The sequence below is a fragment of the Sinocyclocheilus grahami genome, unplaced genomic scaffold (genome assembly GCF_001515645.1).
Source record: "Sinocyclocheilus grahami isolate Dianchi unplaced genomic scaffold, SAMN03320097.WGS_v1.1 scaffold132.1, whole genome shotgun sequence".
In the NCBI taxonomy this organism is placed as follows: Eukaryota; Metazoa; Chordata; class Actinopteri; order Cypriniformes; family Cyprinidae; genus Sinocyclocheilus; species Sinocyclocheilus grahami.
In genome coordinates, this window is record NW_015505311.1 from 455,808 (window position 1) to 461,931 (window position 6,124).

Genomic DNA, 6,124 nt, shown 5'->3' on the forward strand with positions numbered 1-6,124 from the left:
GGAAATGGAAAGATATTGGAAAGTGTCAATGGAAGTGAATTGCCTAAACACTTAAAGATCTGTCACCCAAAAGGGTTGAAATCTAGGAAAAAAGTATCAATCTGAACTTAGAGGTCCGGACATTAGTGCAGGAATATGTGGATGCAGTAGCTCACATAGATAATGCAAACACTATGAAAAGCCTTGAAGGTTAAGAAAAGTACAGTATTTGAATACATGATGAGATGGGCAACCACTGTAAGGTGATATGAATTGTGCTTTGTAATTGTGAAAACTCTTATCAACTAAATTGTGTATGGTTTTAAAGGTATTGTAATTTGGCAAAGGTTTTAGTGGCAAGTCAACCCTCTACAATGTGAATAAATCACTCGCATATGCGACTAAATGATGTCTAACATTAGCCATTGCCTTATAAATTCTTAGATTTTGCTCAGCAGTGTGTGAGTTGGAGGCCGAACACTCTAACTGAGTTCTTCAGAGTTTCACTTTACGTCAAGCGACCTGTGCTATTTTTCAATTCATCACAATGGATGTGCAGCGTACCTGTATTTGACCTACTGTAAACACTAGTGTAAAGGCGAACGAATTGCCTCACACACATGCAAAGAAAGAGAGAGGGAGTCTTACATATAATGCAGTATTGTAAACAATATTATTTGTTGTATTTTCCTGTATTGTTCTTGTAAATTGTAAACTGTATGGTCTTTAAAATTGAGAAATGGGTTGAACATGATGTCAAAATGCCTTGTAGTTTTGAGTTTGGGGTCCTAAAATCTCTGTTGAAGGGATATGAAATTGGAACTCGGTTCTGAGATTAGAAGCAATTTCATTAACCTCTTGATAAGCCTAAAGATCAGAGTAAAAATGGTGAGTCAAGTTAAATAATGTCACTGAAAGAATCTCTGTATAAGCACAGGCTTAATTTGAGAAGTAAAGAAGGGGAGAACAAAGACTGAGCAATGCAAACTGAAAACTTAAAAACCAAAACCAAGAATATAACCTACTGACTATAACCAAATTAATACATTTGTACATGATGACAATAATGAAATCAGACCGAAAATGTGTTCATTACGGTGCCAACCTGTGGCTGACAGATTAAACTAAAGTAGACATTGTAGTTATGTATGAATTTGTGATTTTGAGTGATTTTGATGTTGTAAATGTCTTTTGAGCAGTTGGTGGAACCTTTAACGCCAAGCGGCACAGCGCCCAACCAGGCACAGTTACGTATACTGAAGGAAACGGAGCTCAAGAGGGTAAAGATCTTGGGAACAGGAGCCTTTGGCACTGTTTACAAGGTACTACATTCACTTTTATGATTTTTGTGTTTATATGAGTTTTGTGTTTTCTCAACAATATATTTTTTACAATTTAGCATGTAATCGACTTCATCTGTCATCTTCTTTATAAGGGAGTCTGGGTTCCAGAAGGGGAAACGGTGAAGATTCCAGTGGCTATAAAGATACTCAATGAAAGCACAGGACCTAAAGCCAATGTGGAGATTATGGATGTGAGTAATTTACAATTAAACCTTACTTTACTTTACTTTTTACCATCATTTGCAAAATAAGAATGCAAGAACAGACAACTGAATGGATTTACTGAGAATGTCCATTTCACCCAAAGTGCAAATCAAATAACTCTAAGCAACGCAATATTTTCTGGCAATTACATGCATTGTTAAATACATTTAACATTAGACTAACCAAGTTAAGCTATTGCTTTTAAGGCTATATGACTTTGAGATGCTATCTTAAAGCAGGGGTGTCAAACTCAGACAAATTCAGAGCTCCATGTTGGGTTTTCCAAATGGAACGCTCACTCTTGGGAACTCGGTCTATCTCACTCAACCCCAAGTTGAGAATTCAAAATGGCTGCTCCCTACGTGAGAAAAAGTGAAAGCTATAAATACTTCAATACTATGCATTTCTGTTATATTCACATGTCATTATTGAGTCATTACTGCCCAACCTCTATCTGTGAATATGTTGCTATGGTGTGTGGGAGTGTCTGCAGTTACAAAATGCAGTGTAATGCTCTGTTTTTGCTAACACTGCTAATGCTAACATGAGTGAACTCTGTTACATGTTTTCTGACTTCTCTACTGCAGTGGTTTTCAACCATGGGTCGCGACACAAAAAATGGGTCGTCAGGATGATTTAAGTAAAATGTATATATGTATGCAACAAAGCTCAAGACTCTGGGAAGAAGGAAGCGTGAACCAGCAAACATAACTTTAATAACAAACAACAAAATTAATGTAAAACCACCTCACAGCAGACTCCAGTGCATATCTCTCTGTTTGCGCTCTGGAGAGCATCAAAGGTTTACAACGTGTTTTTGCAGCTTTGAACATTGTAGCCTATCACGTCTGCAGTTACAAAATGCAGTGTAATGCTCTGTTTTTGCTAACACTGCTAATGCTAACATGAGTGAACTCTGTTACATGTTTTCTGACTTCTCTACTGCAGTGGTTTTCAACCATGGGTCGCGACACAAAAAATGGGTCGTCAGGATGATTTAAGTAAAATGTATATATGTATGCAACAAAGCTCAAGACTCTGGGAAGAAGGAAGCGTGAACCAGCAAACATAACTTTAATAACAAACAACAAAATTAATGTAAAACCACCTCACAGCAGACTCCAGTGCATATCTCTCTGTTTGCGCTCAAAGGTCTACAACGTGTTTTTGCAGCTTTGAACATTGTAGCCTATCACAGACATATCTGTTGATTTCTTGAACGCAATGGCCAATCAGAGTGTTTCTGTTAATCAGAATCCACTCACTGCTCAAAACACAGGTGTTGTGTTCAGTGCTGAGTTCTGCAAGCTCATCCTCTCATTGTAACAAACAAAGTATAGACACGATGTAAATAAGATATTTATTGTACAATGTAGAGAGATTAATTGATTATTATTAACTGAATTTTCTGAGATTGCGATAAACTGAAATGAGTGACAGCTTTTCAGTGATTATTAAGGGATTATATATATATTATTGGCTATATATAATCCAATCAGAATTTGAATAAAAGTTTTGTTTGTCATGATGCTAAGAGGACCAACGGTGGTGAACATGCTGCAAAGTTTATATATATGAGTTGCGTCAATTTAAAAAGAAAAAAAAATTATAATAATAATTGGGTCGCTCTAGTTGTTCCAATAGTTGGAAAGCCACTGCTGTACTGGAACACAGTCCACTTGGGTGTAATGGCATTCTCAGCTCCGACATCCAACTTCCGAGTTAAATCGAATGCATCATTAATTCCAACCCTGCTCCAACACACAAACCATATAGTTTTCAAATAAACCTGAATGACTTGATTAGCTGGGTCAGGTGTGTTTAATTAGGGTTTAAGCTAAACCCTGCAGGGTTGTGGCCCACCAGAAACTGAGTTTGACACCCCTATCTTAAAGTTTGTATTGAATGCAATGGGTCAGGTGAATGACACGTTTTTAAACCATGTTTGTTTTGCTATTACTTTCTGTAACTGCATTATTGTATAAATGTACACTATCGTAAAAGTTTGGGGTCGGTAAGGTTTTGAAAAAAGTATCTTATGCTCTTATGCATTTATTTAATCAAAAGTCTTCAGTGTCACATGATCTTTCAGTGATCATTCTGATATGCTAATTTGCTGCTCAATAAATATTTCTTACTATTATCAGTGATGAAAACAGTTGTGCTGCTTAATATTTTTGTGGAAACCTTCATGCATCTTTTTTTAGGATTCTTTGATTAATAAAAAGTTTGAAAGAACAGCATTTATTTTAAGTGGAAATGTTTTGTAACATCATAAATGCTTTTACTGTCCTTTCTTTCCCAATATGTATTGTATTGTTAGGTAGTTGGCGATAAACGCTAGTTTGGCTCCTACCCTACTTCGTAATACTAATTGGACCTAGAGTTTACATACTGCATATCGAGGGTGTTGATGAAAACAGCACATTTTCAGTGTTTCTGTTTTTGTCTTCTAGGAAGCACTGATCATGGCCAGCATGGAGCATCCTCATCTGGTCCATCTTTTGGGGGTCTGCTTGAGTCCCACTATTCAGCTGGTAACTCAGCTCATGCCCCACGGCTGCCTGCTGGACTACGTACATGAACACCAGGAGAACATCGGCTCCCAGCTGCTGCTCAACTGGTGCGTGCAGATTGCAAAGGTAAGAGTTCCCATGAACGAGTGTTTTTTTTTTTGCCTTTGTAGTTGAGCAAATACATTGTCTCAAATAATTAATCTCTGTTTAATCTCTCCAATGTTTGTTGTTTTGATATTTGAGAGTTCATAGTAAATTCACTATATTTGATTCCTTGCAAGTTTTAATGCTGAACGCACACATCTGCAGGCTGCTGAATCACTAAATACTCAGTTGCTTTGGCTCAGTTGGGTACCACATCAAATAGAAGGACGCTCTTCAAAGTACTTCGAAGGAAGAAGCTCCAGTGTCTCATGCGTCAAATGAGTGCAACTGCCCCCAACCGTGTTTAAAGAGAAAGTCTTCTTTCTTCAGCTCTGTGATTGAAACATTATGTAATGGACTGGTGTATGAAGGAGTTCAGAAAAAAAGAGTTTCCCAATAAGCTTTCCATTTCCTATTCAGCATAGCATGAAATATTCATTCATTGTTATTTTATTCTACCAGTTGAGCTGTGGTACTTACAGTTTTTCTCAGTCGCTTTGGTACATTTCTCGAATCATCCTTGACATTTGCAAAACAGTAAGTGCATTTCTCAAAACAACTCGTACAAATAACAAAACACCATGGATTACCTGCAAAAGGCCAGTCTCTTGCTCAAAATCCTTAGTTCATCTCTCAAAAATAAATATCTGTGTCAATGAACATGTCAGTGCCATCAGAATGACAAGTCCTTGTGTACGGATAAGACAGTCAAATTGCTTAGTCATGTTGTCAGTATAACTGTGTTCTCTGGAGGGATGTTCTGATGTAAACTATGGCTACAGTTTTGATGACAATTATTGTAAATTGTAGGTTACACCTTAGTGTATGTGGGAGTTTGATTGCAAGAGACTGGACAAGATTCACATTTATGCTTTTACTGTAATTTGTTGACAGACCATGTCATTGCGACACGGAAAGGAAAAGACAGCACTGCATAGCACAAACAAAAAAAAACAAAAGTAGAAATGTGAACATAGGACAATCTCCTTAAGGAAAACTGTACATGCAGTGCTATAGGAATTACAGTGCAGTCTTCCTACACCTCCTGACGATCTGGTCTGTTGGGCCACAAATTCTCATCCACATCACAATGAATATCTTCTCTTGCGATGCAGCATGGAAAGAATCTTTTAGAGTGTCTTATCCAGTCTCTGCAGGCATCTGCTGTGATGTCATCACACGCTGCATCCATGGCAGCCAGAAGGGTCATCTGTGTATGTGGCTGGCGATCATATACTTTCCATCTCCATGCTGAGAAAAATTCCTCAATGGGGTTAAGAAATGGAGAGTAGGGTGAGAGGAACTCCATCAGCATCCTGTTGTGGGCTGCAAACCATTGCCTGATGATGTTGGAGCGACGGAAACTGACATTGTCCCAAACTATCACGTACTTTGGCAGGTCATCTCCAATCTGACCCCTCTCTTGTTCAGGGATGAGATCCCTGTAAAGAGTGTCTAAAAAGGTGACAAGACACTCTGTATTGTATGGCCCAATAATGGGAATATGCGTTAGCACACCATTCTCAGAGATAGCAGCACCCATGGTTATGTTCCCGCCCCGTTGGCCTGGCACATCAACTGTAGCTCTGTGGCCGATGATATTTCGATCACGCCTTCTGCGTTTCGTTAGGTTGAAGCCAGCCTCATCCATGTAGATGAAGCTGTGCGGTGGTTCACTTGCTTCCAGTTCCATTATACGCTATATCCAGAAGACACAAAATGAGTTTTATGAGTTACATGGATTTTCATTTCGGCCAAGATACAGTTACATCAAATGTATACAGCACATATTGCATCTTCTTTTCTACAGCCATAACAAATGTGTAAAGGTCACACTTACTGTACTGTATATCACTATACGATGTTGTACTGTTTACTGTGAGGTACAGTTGCTGCATGCTCATACATGTTTTACCTGTACATACTGGTAGCGCAGCT

At 38.3% G+C, this 6,124-nt stretch overlaps 1 long non-coding RNA gene across 1 annotated transcript; it reads left to right on the plus strand.

Annotated features, from left to right (window-relative positions):
* Positions 1 to 1,256: 1,256 nt before the first annotated feature.
* LOC107590696 (uncharacterized) lies at positions 1,257 to 4,163 on the plus strand. The gene is made up of 3 exons (XR_001609809.1): positions 1,257 to 1,301; positions 1,415 to 1,513; positions 3,983 to 4,163. It is a non-coding gene; the product is annotated as an uncharacterized lncRNA (long non-coding RNA).
* The last annotated feature ends 1,961 nt before the right edge of the window (positions 4,164 to 6,124 follow it).